Source organism: Lepisma saccharinum, chromosome 10 (assembly GCF_977018435.1).
Source record: "Lepisma saccharinum chromosome 10, izLepSacc3.1, whole genome shotgun sequence".
Lineage (NCBI taxonomy): Eukaryota > Metazoa > Arthropoda > Insecta > Zygentoma > Lepismatidae > Lepisma > Lepisma saccharinum.
Window position 1 is genome coordinate 41,029,911 of NC_139238.1, and position 23,898 is coordinate 41,053,808.

General features: G+C 37.1%; 1 protein-coding gene across 1 annotated transcript in view; it reads right to left on the minus strand.

Annotated features, from left to right (window-relative positions):
• The window catches only part of LOC145994335 (inactive ubiquitin carboxyl-terminal hydrolase MINDY-4B-like), a 439,761-nt gene that overhangs the window by 283,180 nt on the left and 132,683 nt on the right, over positions 1-23,898 (minus strand). The gene's annotated exons all lie outside the window — the stretch shown is intronic.

The window sequence follows — 23,898 nt, forward strand, 5'->3', positions numbered from 1 at the left end:
TCTATACTCAATATCCCTATACATGACAGAGCTGTGCAATTATTGGGAATTGGAACTTAGGTACAAGATTCAATTACACAGATACAGACACGGAAATAATATCTAGATAACAGAGCTGTAGTTTCCATAAATTTATACTCAATATCCTATACCGTGCAGTGATGCTGTTATTGGGAACAAGCTTCAAATCTCACACAGATATAGAGCTTTGGAATTATTATAGATAAGTGATTGCCATGAAGATAGATATTCAATATCCTATTAGACACAAACACAGTATCAATAAATTTATATTTAATAGAACTGTGCAGTGATGCTATTATTGAGAACAGGATTCAAATCATAGATAGGTGATTGCCATGAGGATAGATATTAGACACAGACACAGAATCAATAAATTTATAATATCCCTATACCTGACAGAGCTGTGCGGTGATATTATTATTGGGAACAAGCTTCAAATCATGGATAGGTGATTGTTATGAGGATAGATATTAGACACAGACACAGAAATAATATTTTCCATAAATCTATACTCAATATTCTTATACCTGACAGAGCTGTGCGGTGATGTTGTTATTGGGAACAGGATTCAAATCATGGATAGGTGATTGTCATGAGGATAGATATTAGATACAGACACAGAAATAATATTTTCCATCAATCTATACTCAATATCCCTATACCTGACAGAGCTGTGCATAAAAACCTACAAAAAGCCCAACAATTTCCCTGTGCAGCAGATATATGTATTGTTTCTTCCTGCCCAACAATCCCAGATGCATGCATCCAAATTTACGGCCACAGTCAAGCACCTATTTGAATTCTGTCTCATTTCTAACAGCAAACACATCATATTCACATAAATTGGAAAATACAAGCTTGAACCTATCTACAAGTGATTCTGATTTTACATATTGTGACAAGTTTCTTCTGTCAAAAAACATAGTGCAATCAGTGCTGTGTATTATCCCTCTAGGACAATGACACATTCAAAAATGCAATGCTGTAATTTTTTAAGGGCATGTTCAACACTATGCCTGAGGATATTGTTCCTCTGCTGCTGATAATTTCTGTTTATTTCCAAATCCCACTGCCGGGGATACATGTTTGATTGTTTGCATTGCGGGATTGATTCCCACTGTACCAACCTATGTATGTATTATTGGGAATTTAAATAATTGTTTCCCGCACCTGCATGTTTCATTCCAAGAGGTTTTGTCTAGGCACAGTGCAAGGCACTTACTGTTGCAATTTCTGAATTTTTGTCTCAGAAAATACAGAACAAGCTCATTCAGGCATTTGTGTTTTAAATACCCAACAAGATCCGGGTGGAAATCATCTGCTCTGAACAAGTGCCCATCATCTGTGGTCACAAATTCAATATTCCCATTAAACAGATTGGGATTGGAAATTATTCTGTTCAAAAATTTAAAATGTGCCCAATTTAAGCTCTGATTAGCCATGAGCTCTAAATCATAATCTTCATACCCATCACAACAATTGCTGTACCAATATTCATCAATCAATTTCAACCTGCAGAAATAATAATAATAGCTCCCAGTGTGGTGATGCACAAACAATCCACAAATTCTCTTAAACTTGTTGTGCATAAATTTTTCAAACTTGCTGATGCTCTTCAGTGACAAGTATTGAAAATTCTTGACACTATCAAGTACCTAGTGCATTTCAGTCTTATTCTGAACTGTAAACAGATCATACTCGGACAGGTTCAGGAACCTAAGCCTAAAATCACCAACAAGTGATTTAGATTTAATGTATTTTGAAATTGATCTCATGTCAAAAAATTCTGTATTATGACAGGCACAATGGCAGTGTGAACAATTCCCTGTCGCATTGGCATGTATTTTGTATGTTGTGTGCTTCAAGTGACAGGCATATGCATTTATGCTCACAGTTTTTAAATTTTTGCCTAAACATATACATGAGAATTTCATTGAAGTTTGTATGTTTTAAAAATTTGCTCATGCCTGGCTTAAAATCTTCAGGTAGGTATAAATTGCCCTCATCTGTAGTGACATATTCAAGAGGATTCAGGTCCACATAAACTCTGTTTGAGATTTTATAATGGACCCAGTTTAGACTCTGCGGCATAATTATGTCTATTCTGTGCACAAAACAATTTCTATTGCAATTGTTATACCAGTAATTATCATACATTGCAAATCCACAATGCCAATAATAACACTCTACAGAATAATGCACAAAAAATCCAACAATTCTTTTGCATGTATTGAACATGGATATTTCAAATCTTGTCAGGGATTTCAGGGACAGGTAGTGAAAAGCAAAATCACTTGAAAGCACCCACTGCATCTCAGTTTTATTCTGCACAGAGAACAGGTCATGCTCAGAGAGTCCAGAGAACCTATGCCTGAAATCCCCAACATGTGATTCTGATTTTTTATATTTGTAAATAGATCTTCAGTCAAAAAATTCCATATTTTTGATTCAATCCTCTCTCCCACTGCTCTGCTTTCCCTGCTGTTTCTGCTCTCTCTCTCTGCTGTTTCTGCTCTATCTGAAATTAAATTTTTAATCTAGATAATTGTTTCCCATAATTGCATGTTCCGCTGAGATGGCTCCCACCTAGAATCTTTGCAATGCAATCAGAGTCACAGTGTTTGAATTTTTCTCTTATGAAATACATAATAATCTTATTCAAGTATATATGCTTAGAGTACCACACACAATCAGGATCAAAATCATCCTCACTGTACAAGTGGCCACTGTCTGTTGTAACAAATTCAATATTATGATTTGTAGATATCCTGAATTTGTAATGCATCCAATTCAAGCTTGGGTATGAAACAATATTCATCCTATGCTCTGCAAACAAATTATAGCAATTACTCAACCAATGATTATTGAATATTTTAAGCATGAAATAATAACCATAATTATCTGTGTAAAAATTCACAAAAAATCCAGCAATTCTGCCACACTTGTTGTAAACAATTTTTTCAAACTTGCTTATATGTTTGAGGCATAGGTAGTGAAAGGGCAAGGCACTGTCAAGCACCTATTGCATCTCTGTTTTATTGCAAATTGCAAACAGGTCATACTCAGAGAATCCAGATAATCTGATTCTGATATTTTCCACTATTGTTTTTTTATAAACGTTTCAACAAACGTTTCAACATATGTTTAACATATGTTGAAACGTTTGTTGAAACGTTTGTTGAAACGTTTATAAAAAAACAATAGTGGAAAATATCAGAATCAGATTATCTGGATTCTCTGAGTATGACCTGTTTGCAATTTGCAATAAAACAGAGATGCAATAGGTGCTTGACAGTGCCTTGCCCTTTCACTACCTATGCCTCAAACATATAAGCAAGTTTGAAAAAATTGTTTACAACAAGTGTGGCAGAATTGCTGGATTTTTTGTGAATTTTTACACAGATAATTATGGTTATTATTTCATGCTTAAAATATTCAATAATCATTGGTTGAGTAATTGCTATAATTTGTTTGCAGAGCATAGGATGAATATTGTTTCATACCCAAGCTTGAATTGGATGCATTACAAATTCAGGATATCTACAAATCATAATATTGAATTTGTTACAACAGACAGTGGCCACTTGTACAGTGAGGATGATTTTGATCCTGATTGTGTGTGGTACTCTAAGCATATATACTTGAATAAGATTATTATGTATTTCATAAGAGAAAAATTCAAACACTGTGACTCTGATTGCATTGCAAAGATTCTAGGTGGGAGCCATCTCAGCGGAACATGCAATTATGGGAAACAATTATCTAGATTAAAAATTTAATTTCAGATAGAGCAGAAACAGCAGAGAGAGAGAGCAGAAACAGCAGGGAAAGCAGAGCAGTGGGAGAGAGGATTGAATCAAAAATATGGAATTTTTTGACTGAAGATCTATTTACAAATATAAAAAATCAGAATCACATGTTGGGGATTTCAGGCATAGGTTCTCTGGACTCTCTGAGCATGACCTGTTCTCTGTGCAGAATAAAACTGAGATGCAGTGGGTGCTTTCAAGTGATTTTGCTTTTCACTACCTGTCCCTGAAATCCCTGACAAGATTTGAAATATCCATGTTCAATACATGCAAAAGAATTGTTGGATTTTTTGTGCATTATTCTGTAGAGTGTTATTATTGGCATTGTGGATTTGCAATGTATGATAATTACTGGTATAACAATTGCAATAGAAATTGTTTTGTGCACAGAATAGACATAATTATGCCGCAGAGTCTAAACTGGGTCCATTATAAAATCTCAAACAGAGTTTATGTGGACCTGAATCCTCTTGAATATGTCACTACAGATGAGGGCAATTTATACCTACCTGAAGATTTTAAGCCAGGCATGAGCAAATTTTTAAAACATACAAACTTCAATGAAATTCTCATGTATATGTTTAGGCAAAAATTTAAAAACTGTGAGCATAAATGCATATGCCTGTCACTTGAAGCACACAACATACAAAATACATGCCAATGCGACAGGGAATTGTTCACACTGCCATTGTGCCTGTCATAATACAGAATTTTTTGACATGAGATCAATTTCAAAATACATTAAATCTAAATCACTTGTTGGTGATTTTAGGCTTAGGTTCCTGAACCTGTCCGAGTATGATCTGTTTACAGTTCAGAATAAGACTGAAATGCACTAGGTACTTGATAGTGTCAAGAATTTTCAATACTTGTCACTGAAGAGCATCAGCAAGTTTGAAAAATTTATGTACAACAAGTTTAAGAGAATTTGTGGATTGTTTGTGCATCACCACACTGGGAGCTATTATTATTATTTCTGCAGGTTGAAATTGATTGATAAATATTGGTACAGCAATTGTTGTGATGGGTATGAAGATTATGATTTAGAGCTCATGGCTAATCAGAGCTTAAATTGGGTGCATTTTAAATTTTTGAACAGAATAATTTCCAATCCCAATCTGTTTAATAGGAATATTGAATATGTGACCACAGATGATGGGCACTTGTTCAGAGCAGATGATTTCCACCCGGATCTTGTTGGGTATTTAAAACACAAATGCCTGAATGAGCTTGTTCTGTATTTTCTGAGACAAAAATTCAGAAATTGCAGCAGTAAGTGCCTTGCACTGTGCCTAGACAAAACCTCTTGGAATGAAACATGCAGGTGCGGGAAACAATTATTTAAATTCCCAATAATACATACATAGGTTGGTACAGTAGGAATCAATCCCGCAATGCAAACAATCAAACATGTATCCCCGGCAGTGGGATTTGGAAATAAACAGAAATTATCAGCAGCAGAGGAACAATATCCTCAGGCATAGTGTTGAACATGCCCTTAAAAAATTACAGCATTGCATTTTCGAATGTGTCATTGTCCTAGAGGGATAATACACAGCACTGATTGCACTATGTTTTTTGACAGAAGAAACTTGTCACAATATGTAAAATCAGAATCACTTGTAGATAGGTTCAAGCTTGTATTTTCCAATTTATGTGAATATGATGTGTTTGCTGTTAGAAATGAGACAGAATTCAAATAGGTGCTTGACTGTGGCCGTAAATTTGGATGCATGCATCTGGGATTGTTGGGCAGGAAGAAACAATACATATATCTGCTGCACAGGGAAATTGTTGGGCTTTTTGTAGGTTTTTATGCACAGCTCTGTCAGGTATAGGGATATTGAGTATAGATTGATGGAAAATATTATTTCTGTGTCTGTATCTAATATCTATCCTCATGACAATCACCTATCCATGATTTGAATCCTGTTCCCAATAACAACATCACCGCACAGCTCTGTCAGGTATAAGAATATTGAGTATAGATTTATGGAAAATATTATTTCTGTGTCTGTGTCTAATATCTATCCTCATAACAATCACCTATCCATGATTTGAAGCTTGTTCCCAATAATAATATCACCGCACAGCTCTGTCAGGTATAGGGATATTATAAATTTATTGATTCTGTGTCTGTGTCTAATATCTATCCCCATGGCAATCACCTATCTATGATTTGAATCCTGTTCTCAATAACAGCATCACAGCACAGTTCTATTAAATATAAATTTATTGATACTGTGTTTGTGTCTAATAGGATATTGAATATCTATCTTCATGGCAATCACTTATCTATAATAATTCCAAAGCTCTATATCTGTGTAAGATTTGAAGCTTGTTCCCAATAACAGCATCACTGCACGGTATAGGATATTGAGTATAAATTTATGGAAACTACAGCTCTGTTATCTAGATATTATTTCCGTGTCTGTATCTGTGTAATTGAATCTTGTACCTAAGTTCCAATTCCCAATAATTGCACAGCTCTGTCATGTATAGGGATATTGAGTATAGATTTATGGAAACCACAGCTCTGTTAAAATTGTTCCCAATAACAGCATCACTGCACAGCTCTGTCAGGTATAGGGATATTATTTCATGGCAATCACCTATCCATAATAGTTCTAAGCCCAGCAAAAATCTGTTTCTGTGTGGGATTTGAATCTTGTTCCCAATAACAGCATCACCGCACAGCTGTCAGGTATAGGGATATTGAGTATAGATTTATAGATTCTGTATGCATCTAGATATTATATCTGTCTCTGTGTAATTGAATTTTGTACCTAATAACAGCAGATCTTCCATGACAATCACCTATTAAGCTCAGCAAGAATCTGTATCTGTGTAAGATTCCCAATAACAGCATTATTGCACAGGGATCTAGATATAATTTCATGGCAATCACTCCTATCCATAAATCTGTGTAGGATTTGAATCCTGTTCCCAATAACAACATCACTGCACAGCTCTGTTAGGTTTAGGGACTAGATATTCATCATCACAACATGCAGCAGAGCTGTTCATAATTGATAAGATTCAGAACAAACCTCTATACCAACAAATATTATAAACACATCACCTCTTGCTCATGCAGAAGCTGAGATAGACCCGCTTGTAGAATGGCTTCACTTTTATGAACTTCCAGACAGTTTGGTTTATGTTTCAAATTTAAGAAACCTGAAATACATAAGCTTTGGGAGTTTTGTTTGCAACCCGTACAATCCTACATTTGTAGACAATATATTGCACAGTCCCGAATTGTTGAAGCTCCAATTGCAGTATGTATGATATGGAATCATAGAATCCATGCCATCGCTTGGAATTATGATTTTATGCGGTGCGTGCCTTGTAATAGTACTTGTGATATTAATTGTATTAGAATAGGTGTGACAGAAACCATGGACTTAACTTATAATCTGGTGGAGATTCCATCTACAAAAAAAATATTTTGTGTAAAAACTCTAATTATTTAAGTCCATCTTGTATTGAATAAGCCAGAATTGATATTGTTTTTAAGCAGGTACATAATCAACTCATTAAAATATAAACCAGAATTTACATCCAATTTTCCTGCCTCATCAAGTATGGAAATTGTTGTGTCCCATGTTATGTCATCAACAGGCCCCCTGCTGTTTGTATAAATTCTATGATCATGGAAAAATTTGTAAAACCTAAATTTTTCTAAACTTGAAGTACTTTTTGTAAAAAAAGCAACATATTTTCCCCAATAACAATGCAATACGTATGCATCAATTCTATGCCAGTATGTATTGGATTCAAAATCATCATATTCAGAACCCAATTCTATGCTTACATACCCAAACCCAACATCACTGTCAAGTACCCATCTTGCCTCTGTTTCATTTTGCACTTTAAAAAAATCATACTCTGATAGATTTTCAAATTTTTCCCTAAAACAATCCAACAGGTAGTCTGATTTTATATATCTTGCAATATTTCTTCTTTCAAAATATGTTTGCATGTTCAGGTCCTGGAAGATATTATTCTGATTGTTTTTAACGTTGAGACATTTGGTAAATATTTACTGCTGTTGAAACAGCCCAGCCTAACATGTAATGTTGTTTGCAGGTTGATTCAAGATGCAAAGATATTTCCAGATACATCAAATCCAAATCTCTTGTTCCTGAATTTAAATTGAGATTCTCAAAATTGTAAAATATTTCCTGGGGTTCAAATCAAAATTCTATGCTTAATAAAAAATATCAGTTGGGTTCAGCACTGTGCTTTGTATATTTTGTGTGTGTATATGTGTATGTGTGTTAATATTTTTGGCTTTGGTATTTATATAAAATTTCTTGGGGTTCAAATCAAAACTCTATACTGGATAATAATTTGTTGCAAAAACATGATGCAATATAAATAAACCAGAAATAGGCCACAACTTGGCCACAAGTGGACCGGAAGTGGACCGGAAGTAGACCGGAAGTGGACCGGAAGTAGACCGGAAGTAGACCGGAAGTAAACCGGAAGTAGACCGGAAGTAGACCGGAAGTAGACCGGAAGTAGACCGGAAGTAGACCGGAAGTAAACCGGAAGTAAATATGTGTGGGTGTGCGTGGGTGGGTGTAGGTGGGTATTAATACGTTTGGCATAGTTTCAGGTGTGGTCAAAAAAAATATGAGGAGGGGCATATTTTTGACAGGTTTATGGACAACAATCTTACAGAAGGCACTTCTGTAAGTGTAGACAAATCAATCTGAGGGGGGTCATACTTTCTCATGGAATCCATGAGGGCTTTTTTACAAAAATCTTGGATTAGGCGGGGTTCCACACTTGAGCAAAAAGCTCATATGGGCATGTTGAGCTAGTTTTAAGTATAGCCAAATCTGCTTGACGAGGGTTCATACTTTCTCGGGTTTATAATATCACCTTTTATACTACTGTTGCCCCCATTTATTAGGCTGGGTCAAGCACGGATCACCTCTACTCAGGAACATTGTTGGAAAACTCCCCACACTGGGAATCGAACCAAGGTCTCCAACGGCAGTCTCGTAGGTTAAAAGTCCACTCAGTGGCCGAGGGTGTTTGAGTGATCGACTCACAATCAGGGATCTGGGTTCGAACCCCAGACTTTGCCGAGGCCTTCGATTGTGAGTGTATATGGCATCGATACAAGACGAGACTTGAAGAGACTCGCCGCTTCACGTGTGTGAGGAAGTCTGTATCGTTCTCGGTCTCGTCTCGAGTTGTAAGCACCCGTCTCGTTCTCGTATCGAATCTCGAAATTAAAGCAAACAAGTTTTTCTTTCTTTTCGAAAACCTTACCTGTTTGACGTCTCGTTTCGACGTCCATGAAAACGGAATTTTATTTTCAATTTATTCAAAATATATGCAACCACACTGTACATGTTCACAATTACCAATTACCTTCTGTTTATATTCCTTACTTTATTTTTCTCTTTCTCGCTCCATTATATATCTTTCTTCCCTTTTTCTTCATTTGTGGTAATCACTTGTATCCTCCACCATTTCTCTTTCTCTCTCCTTCTCTTCATCTCTCTCCCTCCCTCTTCGTCTCTTTATATCCTCGTTTGTATATTACTATTCCTTTATTTTTTCTCTTGCTCCAATATGTCTTTTCTTCGTTTTTCTTCATTTCTCACCCTGTCACTTTCTTTCTCCACATCTCCCTTCCTCCCTCTCTTTGTCTCTCTCTTGGTGTCTCGTTTATACCTTATTTTTCTCTTCTTGTTTCAGTACGTCTCTATCTTCCTTGTTCTTAATTTTCATCCTATCACATCCTTTACACGAGCGGTTCTCATACTTTTTCCTCATTGTAACCGTTAGCTGTAACAAAACTTCTAATGTACCCCACCGAATAGTAGGTTTTGGGGAATTTTATTGGCTGGCTAATAGAGCAATAGAGCAAAATGTCATTCGGGCTTTTTGTGGAAAGATGGTAAACAAATAAACATTAGAATCCTATGTTTATTATTTTATTGGGTGTTCCTACGTTTGCAAACTTTATGATTAGTTACAAGAAATAAAAATGTGAAACACATGTATGCTAAAGAACAAAAATATGTTTGTAAACAAACTTTAAAGAACAATTTTTGGAGTTTTTATTGTAAATCCTCACAGTTTCTAGTGCGAAAGATGTGCCTCCATAGCCTGACAGTTTGTTGATACCTGGTTGTGTACTTGAAACTTTCAACTGGAGATTCGGCTCCAAATTTAGTCTATTTCTGTACTTGTTTTCTTAGTACACCGTGGATTAAAAACAACTCTTCGAGCTGATTGCGTACCCCCTTCTAGTAGCTCATGTACACCTGGGGGTACGCGTACCACAGTTTGAGAACCACTGAACACACATGTCTCTCTCTCTATGTATATACATATATCTACCTAACTAATCTCTCTCTCTCTCGCTTTGTGTGTGTGTGTATGTGTGTTACTTTTATTTATGTTTATTTCTCTGTGTCTTATTTTATCTCCTTTCTTTATTTCTCTCTACTTCTTTTCATTTGTTCCTCTTTCTTCCTTTCATTCCAGATAGTTTCTTCCGTGTTCTCTCTCTCTCTCCTTTAAAATATTTCTTTCTCGTCTTCTGATGACACTTTATTCTACTTACGGACACAAATTTTCGATTTTCAGCCCCCTCGGAAAATTTTCTACGACGTCGATGCAGTAGCTCCTCCTACACTGCCTTTCATATTCTGAAAGCCTGCTGCTTAATCTTAATACTAATAAGTTCCTCTTCGTCACAGTGTTTCTTTTGAAGTGTCACTTGCCTTGCTGTCGACAGTATTGAATGTCATTTCCTCCTCGGTGTTATTTTATCTCTGATCTATATCTGACAACATATCAATCTATCCGAGGCAATTCCACGATATATCTAGCTATTCCTGTCTCCATGCTATTAGTGCCTAGTAGATGCAGAGATAGTAGAAACCTTGATGAAACCTTGTTTTTCGTGTACATATTAGCCAGTGACGTTACAGAATTTTGTAAGAAACGATATGGCGTCATTAGGGTGATTTCTTTTGTTTCTAGCAATGAGTCAAATTTTGCAATCCATTCCTGCATTGAACGTACTCAATAGTAAATGTGCGATGTAGGCTATGATCCAACTAACCACACTGGATACTCCGCTTAACAAAATGTAATCCTGGGTGTGTATGTGTATGATTTCTTCTTTTCGGGTTACGTCAGGGGTCGCCACGCCCCTACCACAGAACCTCGATACGACACCAACAGTGTGCGGATTAATGGGAGGATGCCGGATTTCTCCCCCCACAAAAGAATATCCGCGCCAAGAGACAATTACTTTTATCCCTCTCAAATAAAATTGAATTCAAAGCGTGCAGTATACAATTTTCTAATTATGTAACAAAAACAATTGAAAAATCATTCCATACTAGCATCATCTGTTGAATTAACCATGTAACTACTTGGAAACAGCAAATAGGCCATATTGGGTACTAGACCATATTGGGTTTATGTACCTTACTTTCCCTTGTACAAATTTGCATATACAAAAAAAAACTACCTCTCAAAATGAAATCACAATTACACAACTGAGTGGACACCCCCCCCTAAAGCAAAAAGCTTAATTCGCACAGTTGACACCAAATAACTCTACCATTAATACAGTTATATACACCAAATAACAGATGTATGCCGTGTGACAAAGAGTGAAGTTATACACTTATGAAGACTGTGAAAAAATCTCGGGTAGTTTCTCTTTCGCCTGGTATATGATTCACTACACGTCACTGAACCATTCAATTCTTTAAAAATTTTCACAGACTTTGTAATTACCCCGTGTGTAGACCTAATATTACTAGATAAAAGTTATTTGTGTGTATTATCTATATTATAGAATATTTGAAGCCAAAATTAATAGCTTATCTTTATTTTACCTCAGAATTCTTTAGTGGGAGATTTTTTTAGGTATAACCCCTCCAGGATTTCGTACCCTGTCTAGACTGAATGAAATGCTAACGTTCATTGATATATTTTACAGCAGTTTCCCTACGATGTTACAGGATGCAGGCAGGAAATTGAGAATCATTCGTCTTCCTCTTCTCGTAAAGAAACGAAACTGAAATTGATTGACTCTGGTGAACGAGCGGAAGGAGACGAACAAAGAAAATGAACTGAAAAAGAGGCAAAAAAGCCTTTGTGGCACGGAACCTAATGCCCTTCCAGTCAACAAGGAAGCAGGGATAACAAAAGAAGCACGAACAAGGAAGAAAACGTGGAAAGTTCCATTGCAACACCATCTGGTGGAACAGGCAGGAACTACTCCATCTCCGGAAAAACAGATTGGACAAATATTTCCTGCTTCTTGGTGATCTGTTCATATATCCAATACAATTTTAAATCTAATGGCGTGTCCAGGAATTTCGTGCTGAAAGGGAAGGGGGTTACCCCGCGTGTAGACCTAATATTACTAGATAAAAGTTTTTTGTGTTAGTAATGAGTATATTTTTTCCTTTCAATATTACGACGAATACTGGATTAGAAGGGGAGTATGCCTCAAACAACCCCTCTGCGTTGGTCGCGCCACTGCTTGCATCATGGAATTTTTGAATGTTTGTTTAAAAAGTTGCAAACAACAGTTTTTATTCATCTCCGATTGTTTAAAACAAAATGTATTTGAGAAACATCTTTCTGACACTTCCCTTCTTTACTTATTTATTTAACGTTTCAAACACCTTATTTTAAACACTTTTTCAACGAAATTAAAGCAATTTTGAATTTAGAATTTTTACAACTTTTCTGCATTTTATGCAGTTTTGAGTGCAACTGATTGTATTTATGAAAAAATCATTGTTTATTAAAATATTCACGTTTTTAAAACTGTTCTCTTATGTAAAATATTCAATTCGTTCATTAAAGCGTTGGTTAAAAGTAATTTTGAATTTAAAAAATTTAAAATGTAAAACACGTTAAAAAATAGATCTAATCGTACGCCCATGAAATTAAGCGGGTGGCAGAAGTTCTCGATGTTGCACACAGCCTCGTGTGTTCGGATGTTTAAGAGAATGAAAGATCTCGTTCTACAGTTGGTCTTTGTAATCCATGTGATACAATCATAGGCGTGCGCACGGGGGGCATGGGTGGGCAATTGCCCCCACTAATCATATACGCCCCTCTCAAAAACACAACTTGAATTTGAAATTATCAAGTTCCTGCATCCCTATTATAATAATTAATGTCAATTACTGTAGCTGAAATCAATTTATGTGTGATATATGTACTTTTAGTTTGACATTCATTTTCCAAAGGGAGGTGGTGACCATCATTTGTTTTTTTGTTTTTTTTTAGAAGGACGTATATGATCAGTACGGGCAATTGCCCACCCTTGCCCCTCGTGCGCGCGCCTATGTCTGTATCACTAGGATTACAAAGACATTTATTTCAATATATTTCATATATTTCAAATTTGTCCTACTGTTGTAGTGCCGCTAAACGTCTTTAGTCTATTCTCTAACCAATAGCTTGAATGGACAAACTATTGTATTAACTGCATTCTCACATTCCTACTAACATGAAATGGAATATTTTAGTACTATATTTTGTCTGAAATTGCATGTCGAACTTCCAGAAAGATCATTTCATTTCCTCAAAGCTCTGAAAGACAATCGACGTGCTTCGTGTCATCAGAGATTGAAATCGGCGAGATAGCTCATGCCTGGCGTTTCGACTTGCAGCCAATAGATGGTGCTTGGATCAAAATGGATGACACAGAAGTGGGAATGCTGAGAAGAAGGCCGGAAAATTGTTTGTGTCACGCAATTGTTAAATCTTTATCCGCTGGTCGAGGTTCCGCCTATGCCTTATAAAAAAGAGAGTTTGGGTAGCCAATGCATCAGGGTAACTGACATTTGACACGAATGAAGTTCGATAGGATGCAGTGAAGATAGTTTGCAGAGTTTGGTATTTTTGTGAACACAATGCATTTCTTGTAATGATTCAATCTTATAGAACGTATATTTTCTCACAGAGAAAAGCAGTGATTGCGAATTAACGAAGGAGGCTCCTCCCCACTACATCCAAAGAATCAATCTCGGCAAAAATCACAAATTTGTACATGTCAGGAATAATTTTATCGCCCTCAAAAGCAATAAATATATTGAGAGAAGTTAAAATGGTAAGCTCGAACCCGGGCTTCTATCTGTCATATCGTGCCATTGCTCGGTATCTCCCGACAAACATAAACATCCATGTCCTAACCGGGATTCGAACCCGGGATTCCTGGCATCACCGCGAGCTGAACTAACCACTCCGCCACGGAGGTCGACTAAACTGGCTAAAGAGCCAGATTCAGTTTTGCATGATTTTAGCTACCACTGTTTTAGCTTTATGTCAGTGATTGTGCCGCGAAGCCCAAGTCAGAATGTAAGCGTATCTAACACTTGTAACGCTCAGTTAGTGTGGTTAGGTTACTTGCCTTCAGTTGAAAAATTAACACATGTTTAAAATTCAGAATTATTTTATGTGTAAAAAGTACTAAAACCATGTGTAGAGTAAGATGTAAGCGTCATTCAGTGAAAATATTGGAAGGTTTTGCGGTGCCCCTACAAGCCAGTCACTGCGCTCACATTTTGGCAACCATCTCCACGGAGCTCTTCCCCCGTGGCAGTATTGCCAACTTAGTTCTCTTGGAGCCAGATCTGACTCTATCGTGCACTCGTTTGGCTGTGAACTTGAGCGCCTGCCCCCGTGCCGCACTGGTTCCGGCCCACATAGACCTACTTTGCCGTGATTATACATTTTGCACGTGACGTTATATTGTTATATTGGATGCGTCCCTCCACCACTCCTATATCCCCAGCTACTTTTTTTTTATAGCAAAGTGTTGACGTGAAATTAACATAATATTGTTATCAGGGAATACTTTATTGTCGATTTCAGACGACCATCGGTGGATAATTTGGATGGGTGATGCCGCTGGATCTAGATGGTGAAAACTAAGAATAAATTGTCATCAATTTAGAGTTAACGGTAATAGCAGTGCCCCACCCCTTTGACAACTACCATTACATTAGGAAGCACTTCATCCAGCCTTCTTGATCTCTTTGACAAGCACGCGCCAGTCCGTAAAACACGAGTTCGTAACAAACGTATGCCGTGGATTACATCGAATGTGAAACTAAGGGACAATGCGTTTCGTAAATTCAAGCGAACCGGAACCGAATCTGCTGGAAGGAATACAAAGAACTGAGAAATTTCACGACATCCGTTATTCGGCAAGAAAAAAGTGTTACTTTGAGCATAACATCAATAAAACACCAAGACAACCAAAGCATTTATGGAAGCAGCTGAAATCTGTAGGCATTGGGTCAAATAAAAATGATCTCACCTCCACGTTTGACAACGCGAACGAGAAAAATGAACACTTCATTAGTTCAATTGATAGTCTAAATATCGACCAACGTCTGGTATCTCATGAATGTTTAAAATTTAGTAACCAAAAGTTTAATAATGCGCTTCCCGAATTTGCTTTTAAAAAAGTGGATGACTATACTGTAAGAAAATGTTTGTACGAAATCAAGTCTACTGCTATTGGTGCAGATGGAATATCAACTGCAATGCTGAAGTTATCGCTACCTTTTACTTTGCCTATTATCACACATATTATTAACTTTTCGCTCGAGAAATCCGTATTTCCCAGGAAATGGAAAGAAGCTTTGATAACACCACTCCCTAAGACGACCCGACCAACTAATGTAAACTAGGGATGGCCAAACGGATCCGGATCCGAAAAATCCGGATCCATCCGGATCCGGATCCGGATCCAAAAGTTACGGATCTGGATCCGGATCCAAAAGTTACGGATCTGGATCCGGACCCAAAAGTTACGGATCTGGATCCGGATCCAAAAGTTACGGATCTGGATCCGGATCCGAAAATTCCGGATCCAGATCCGGGTCTGAAAGTTTCGGATCTGAATCCGGATCCGAGAGTTCCGGATCCGAAAATTCCGGATCTGGATCCGGATCCAAAAATCCGGATCCGGATCCGAGAGTTCGTATCTCAATCCCATTATAATATTACCACACCTTGAAAGGTATTATGATCTTCTATTACAAAGACATTTTTCATTAGTTAGTCTTACAAGAATTTTTTTTCAAGTCTTGTTACTAAAATACTTTGCTACACATCGGCTAACACACTCGTGCACAAAAATAATCTTACTTGTTTAACATAAAATGTCAGAGGTGATTTTGTAAATGCCATTGAAACGAATAGGTATTCATTCGAAAGTATTGGAAATGAAAACACACATAAATGTGAGACATTCCATTCCAGGATGAAACCTTTAACACATATAACAAGATAGAAATGGTATACAAAAATTATACAATTCTTCTACAGTTACAGTTTTACAAATTAAAATAAAACATTATAATATATGCAGTGTTATATAATTACAAAGTGTAATACTAACAAGGGAGGTTATCTAAGTGTCCCTCTCCGATTTCCATGAAACTTGGCAGGCGTATAGTGGGGCCCAAAGGAAGAAATACGTGTTTTTTTTTTGTTTCAGCTAAAAAACGGTTTTAGGGGGCAAAACCCCCTCAAATGTCAAGATGAGGACAAATTGAAGTGAGGATCTGACCCCTGTGTCCCTCCGATTTCCATGAAACTTGGCAGGTGTATATAGATCCACCAACTTATTTGAAACCCTGGCCAGAAACAAGTGGCGCTAGTGTCGAACGTTTAGGAGGGGAGCTCGGCAACTCTGGGGCAAGGGAAGGGATGGCAGAAACACGTGTTTTCCTCCCTGTGTTGCCAAATCTAGAAGTGGGCGTGTGCCGTGAAAGGTTTGCAAGTAAACAAATACGTTTCTAGACGTGGTAATTCAAATAACATAGCATAAGAGAGAGGAGGGAGGGGGGACACTAAAGTTAAAAACGCCTGCTGTCTCGCAGAAGGATATCAACAATTTAAACACATAAGATTAATATTCTAAATTATGTAAACTATATATTTTTTTTTAAAAAAAAAAGCAACTTACTTTTGGGTTTTTGCCTCCGGTTGGCCTGGAGACATATTATAAGGTGTCCATGCCGGAGAGGTCCGAATTCGAACTATGGTGCTCCATATGTACTCGATCGGGTTCAAGTCGCAGTGATATGGTGGAAGTCGAAGGACGTGGTGACCGTGGGTTTTCAAAATTGTATCAGCTCGATATACCGGATCAGGAAGATTATTTTTTTTACTTTCAGCAACAATTCTGGCTTTGTTTGTTCGATATCGAAAGTGATGTTATTTTTTAATAGCTATTTAATCTCTAGTTTCTTACTTTTTGTGTTCGGGGCTTTATTGGTTTGAATTGAGTGGTAGGAGACATTATCCATAACAATGACCTAGGTGGGAGATTCGGAATAAGTTTCTGTTCCAACTACTTCTCGAAGTTCTCGAAATTCATTTCGTTTTGGTAATCGCCAGAAGTTGTTTTCGCCTGAAATATATAAAGTGCGTTTCGAACAAACCCCCCGGAACCCCCGGCGTGACTTATGATAAGTCTCTGCCCCGGACTGTCGTTTGTGAAGACACCTGACCACAGGCGCCGACTCCATGGGGCTTGGGAGGGCTCGAGCCCCCCCCCCCCCAAATAATTTTGCTTGAGAGGATCTAATGTATTATTTTGCTTCACTTGTAAAGTTTGCTCTGAATTGTGCCAAATGAACTTAACTTTCAATACACATTTGAAATGTTCTAGACCATCAACTTTTGGGGGCTATGACCAGAGACAGCAAAACACATGACTTATAACTTTATACTTAGTATGTAATTATGAGTATTGTTAAAATGTTTACTAAAAAGAGTTTCAAAACACGATGTGCATGAACTAGGGTAGTGGATGGGACATTCGGGGCTTCGGGCTACAAATGGCTCTCGCATGACATTCAGAACGAGATCATTGATATATTAGGGAGATCTGTTTTGCGCTCCGTGGTAGCAGATATTAAAAGTCGGGAATATTTTGCTATTATGGTTGACGAAACTTGTGATATATCCATCCGTGGAAAATTAAAATTAATATTCTGCATTCGAACTGTGAATAAAAATTTTGATATTTTTGAGGAATTCATGGGCTTTTACGAGATTCCGAACACTGAGGCCAAAACTTAATAAAGGAAGAGAGTGAGTCATTCATTAATTTAATTTATTTCAGTAATCAGAGCCCCCCAATTTTTTTGACAAGTCGGCGCCCCTGCACCTGACACATCTTCTCTGCCAACATTTTTTTATTTTGTAGTTAGGATGAATCAAAGTTTCATCAATGTAAACAACAGGCCTCCCTTCGTTGCGGAATCTGTTGATCGCACGAAGATATCTTGCTCTCAAAACCACAATGTTGCTTCGTTCAACCAGAGCTAAGCGAGAGTTTCTACATTTTTTAAATTTAAAACCTATTTGTTTCATAATTTTCCGTAATCCCCCCGATAATTAATTTATTCCTTAGCAATAGCTAAAAGTTTCAATATTGTAGGAACTTCTCTTTTCACTACGTACATTTCATGGATTTTCCTTCGCAGTATACACTTTTCCATGTCGTCAATGACAATCTTATTCTGTCGAGCACGTCTCCGTTTACCAGGAGTTGACAATTTCTGGTCAGGTGTTTGTAAATCTTTTTTCGCTCTTTCAGTTTTTTAAGCAATGACTCCGACCGTCCCGTTAGATATACTGCTCTCTTTAGGGGTTGATCGCGAGGATAATTCCACCCGTCTCTTTTCTCTTCTTCACACTTCTCGATGATTCGTAGTAGCAAATTTCATTCACTGCTGTGCACAACTTTCGACATTTTACACTTACTCAAAAACACGTCTACGCACATCAACAACACTCCTCGAATTCTTGAAGAGAGTAAAATTAGCAACACTGTGTCAGCGGAAGTGGGAAGGTCCTTGCCCGACCAGCACCAGAGAAAACACCGGGGGTGAAAGAAGGGGGCGGGGGAGGCCGGTTAGTTCGCATATTTTCCGAGGTTTCAGAAAGCTTGGTGGATCTATAGTGGGCCCAATGGAAGAAATACGTATTTTCTTGTTTCAGCTAAAAAACTGTTTTAGGGGGCAAAACCCTCTCAAATGTCAAGATGAGGACAAATTGAAGTGAGGATCTGACCCCTGTGTCCCTCCGATTTCCATGAAACTTGGCAGGTGTATAGTGGGCCCAATGGAAGAAATACGTGTTTTCTTGTTTCAGCTAAAAAACTGTTTTAGGGGCAAAACCCTCTCAAATGTCAAGATGAGGACAAATTGAAGTGAGGATCTGACCCCTGTGTCCCCCTCCGATTTTCATGAAACTTCGCAGGTGTATTGATTGGCCCAAAGGAAGAAATACGTGTTTTTTTTGTTTCGGCTAAAAATCTGTTTTAGGGGGCAAAACCCGCCTCAAATGTCAAGATGAGGACAAATTGACGTGGGGATCATCTGACCCCTGTGTCCCCCTCCGATTTGCACGAAATTTGACAGGTGTATAGAGAGGCCCTATGCCCCTTGTTTCTTCCTATGCCATATTTACGTGGTTTCGGGGTCAGATCCCCACTTCAATTTCTCCTCATCTTGACATTTGAGGGGGGGCCTCTATACACCTGCCAAGTTTCATGGAAATCGGAGGGGGAGACTTAGCCCTCCCTTGTAAGTGTATTAATTAATTACAAATCGCGCACGCGCGCACACACACTATATATATGTGTGAATGTATGTATATATATACCGTGCGTCCATTTCGATCTGCAGCCGAGAGATCGGGAGAAGTGTGGCGGGCGGCACTGACGGAGATGCCGACATTTGCGGCCTGAAATGCCCGCTTATTTTTATGGACATATGCAGACATTTATATAAATATTGCAAAACGAGCACTAACCTGTGTTATAAGAGTATGGTTTTAATTTTAGTAGCTTAGTGACTGTATGTGCCGATGATTTTGACACGCCCACCTCTTGTGAAACACGGCGTAGAGGTTTGTTTGGAGAACGTTCTAACGCTGCACCAATATCATCGAGTTTTGCTTCGGTTAGAATCCGTCGTTTTTGCTTAGGTGTTTTAAAATTTAACGATACAGTTTCTCGTAATTTAAGGACAAGATGTCTAACCGTATCTCTGTGTGGAGTTGAAACGCATGGGAATTTCTGTACAAATTACCTACACACGTCTCGACACGAGTTTGTTTTCACGTAGGTACGTGTCATACATAAAAAAATCTTTGTTCTAACGTGAATCTTGCGGCTGGCATTCCAATCGTCTTACTGACACGTCACACATACACACTACAATAACACAAACAAGTAACTGCAAGTAACCAAGAATAACACTCTTGCGCACAGTACGAAATTAACACGCTCTTGGTTTACATTGCTCGCCACTATATTTACAACTCTGTCTTCATCTAGTCGCGAAGGAACAAAAAACTCGAGCTCGGAGATTTCGGATTGCAAGGAAGCTCACGAACACTATTGACTTTTAACGGTTTCTTCTACAGCGTAATCTTGATACAGTGTTGCACATTCAAAACCTCCAAACGATCCCCATCGGCACAAAACTCTTTCAAGGATATAAACTTAAGCAGGACGTTACTGGTCAAAACTATGATTAAAATGTTTTATTATCTGTGGCTCTTAACATGGTTTCTAAAGCGTATTTTTTTGTGTATATAAGAGCAGAACTTGGATGAATTACAGAAGAACTTTTGCGTGTTATAACACAGGTTAGTGATCGTTTTGCAATATTTATATAAATGTCTGCATATGTCTATAAAAATAAGCGGGCATTACAGGCCGCAAATGTCGGCATCTCCGTCAGCGCCGCCCGCCACGCTTCTCCCGATCTCTCGGCTGCAGATCGAAATGAACGCACGGTATATATGTATATTAGCAGGTAACAATATGTTATAAGCACATTCTTACTTTCCAAAGAAGCGCATGTGGGATGGAAAAACGGATCCGGATCCAAAAGTACCGGATCCGAAAATTCTGGATCCGGATCCGAAAGTTCTGGATCCGGATCCGAAAGTACCGGATCCGGATCCGGATCCGAAAAAAATTAGGATCCGGATCCTTAGGATCCGGAACCAACCGGATCCGGATCTCGGATCCGCTAGGATCCGGATCTGGCCATCCCTAATGTAAACGACCTTCGACCTATTAGTGTCCTGCCTGTGTGTTCAAAACTCCTAGAAAAAATAATCTATAAACAGACATTTAGCTTCGTTGCCCTAAACAATATTCTTCCACTTTCACAGTCAGGATTTCGACCGGCACACAGCACTGCTACGGCCTTGCTGAAAGTCACAAATGTCGTCCTCCAGGCTGTGGATCAGAAATTCCTCACTGCATTAATATTATTGGACCTGTCCAAAGCATTTGATACGGTACAACATAAATTACTGCTCAGTAAACTGAAATATTACAGTTTTTCACAATCTACCCTTAACTGGTATTTTTCATATCTAAGTAACCGAAATCAACGTGTAAAACTGTCGCCTATTTATATATTTCATCCGGTGTTCCACAAGGATCTATACTAGGTCCCTTATTGTTTACGACTTATATTGCAGACCTACCCTTAGTTGTCAAATACTGTAATACATTCCTATACTGATGACACCCAACTAACCAAATCATTCAATCCAACAGAAATTGCCATAAGTATTGAATACATAAGCAATGATTTGGGTGCTATAAAAACATGGTGTGATATAATGGCCTTAAAATTAATGCTAATAAGTCATGTTATACATTTATTGGAACTCGAAATGCTATTGGTTCGGTCGAGCACACTAATACAACAATTAAAATAAATGATGAAGTCATACCTAGAGCTCAAGTAGTTAAAAGTATTGGACTAATATTTGACATTCGTCTATCATGGGATGAGCATATTAGCCGCCAAATCAATAAATCATTTGGAACACTTAGATTCTTGTTTAAATTTATCTTCAGAAATCAAGCAGCGATTAGTTGAAACACTTATATATCCATTTCTCGACTATTGTGACGTAGTGTACTCTGGTAGAATAAATAAAACTTTACAAGCAAAAATTCAAAAATGCCAAAATGCGTGCATGCGGTTCATATTTTGCATCCCGAGGCGTGAACATATTTTACCTTCCATAAATAATAAGAATATCCTCAATATTGAAATAAATGCACAATTTGTGCGTAACTGTAACTCCTCCCTATAGCACTAGGTGCTCGCATACTAATTTATTTGGAGATACTTTAAGGGAATTTAATTGCCTATTCGCAGAATGTTAGCCTAATTCTCGTAACTTCATGTTCCTTTTCGACAAACTACCTACTAAGTATGAAGAAATTTTATTGTAGCCTCTGAGTATTCATTATTACTAGACCCCGGATATTTATGTAATATCAAAGTACAAAATATGTACATAAATATGTAACAATAATTGATAAAATACGTACCTAAATATATATTATCAAAAGAATATGTAACTAAATATGTAGTATCAAAGAATATGTAATATTAATAATAATCGAGTATCCAAGCAATTTCAAGAAATTCTGCTAGATGTTTATTTTATTTTGAACACATTCAACATAATTTTAAGGACGTAAGTTGTTCAAATTAAAATTTGTATCAAATTTATAAACTCAGAAAACACACCAGCAATGTATACATATTTAAGAAAGCAATTTTGTCAATTATTAATTACTTTTCACATCGCAAATTATTGTAGAATATGTAAATATGTAATAGAGCTCTTTGTAACTTTCGAGACAAGTTGTAAAAAAAAAGCTTGTACAGAAAGAACAATCGAATGAAAATACATGGCTACTTTTGTACTTTTTGTACAAGGAAACATATTGTGTAACTCGCTATACGTAGACTTTCTTGTCCACGGATGCCAAGTTTCTAGGTGCTTTTCCTAAACCTAAAAGCGAAACGAAAGGGGGGGGGGGAGAAACTCCAGCATCTTTCGATATTTAACAGTTCCCGTATTTTTTTGGTCTTCAGCCTATGTTTCGACTTGGCATTCAATTTTAGGTGACCATATGCATTATGCATCTCATTCATTTAAAAATATGGCCACGAGCTACAAATTTTCTTCGACATGTTTCAGAGATCGAAAATATAGGAAAATGATCAAGATAGGAAACAATACCGACATATGTTGTTTAATGTAAATTAAATTAGCAAATATGTAAATTATATAATATTCTGGTAAATATATAAAAGTATGTAACATAAAGCTTATACAAAATCATGTCAGTTATATAATTCGTTGACATTTTCGTATTCAAAGTATGTACAGAGGGATCCATGAGTATTACCGTGCAAATTGTCCATCACCATGTTCGTGCACTTTATTTGACCCAGTAAGACCTTTAAGAATTAAACGAAAACTCAAAACAAGCTGTTGATAATTTCTGCACCATCATGCATAAAAATCCGTCGTTTAAAAAAGCATCCCATGTAAGAGAAAAATTAATGAAAATAGTCATGGACAATTTGCACGGTAATACTCAAGGATCCCACTGTACATGTATCTAGAAAGGAATAGAATATGTAATTGCATACAAATCCGAGCTCTGGTTATTACTTTAGCACAGGTTTTCCTATCATTGTGACGATATTATCTAAACAATGAAAGTAAACAACTGAATATCAATATTGGTACAGCATAACCAACTCAAACAAATGTAATAGAATAAAAGGTAATAATACAGGTAATATTATATGAATTCCTCTATTTAAATAAATCTATAGGTTCAGTTTTTCAACGCTTTATAATGAGCATTACTCCATAAAATATAATATTCTACCTGGTCACTTGATAGTTGATTCCATTTGTTAGCCTATATACGCGTATAATTTAAAACGGTAGAGTTCCATTTTTCAGATGGAATCAAAATCTGAAATATCTTTTTTTTGTACATTTTAGCCATTGAAACTCCATTAAGATTTCCAAATTTTCATTGCACAACTTCATGCCGCATAGTCTTTCATAAGTGAGCAAATATTTCGCAATAAAACCATTACAATAAGATAATAGTTACTTTTTCTACAGACATTATATTCCACTCAAAACAGATATGAATAAATTAGATACAATT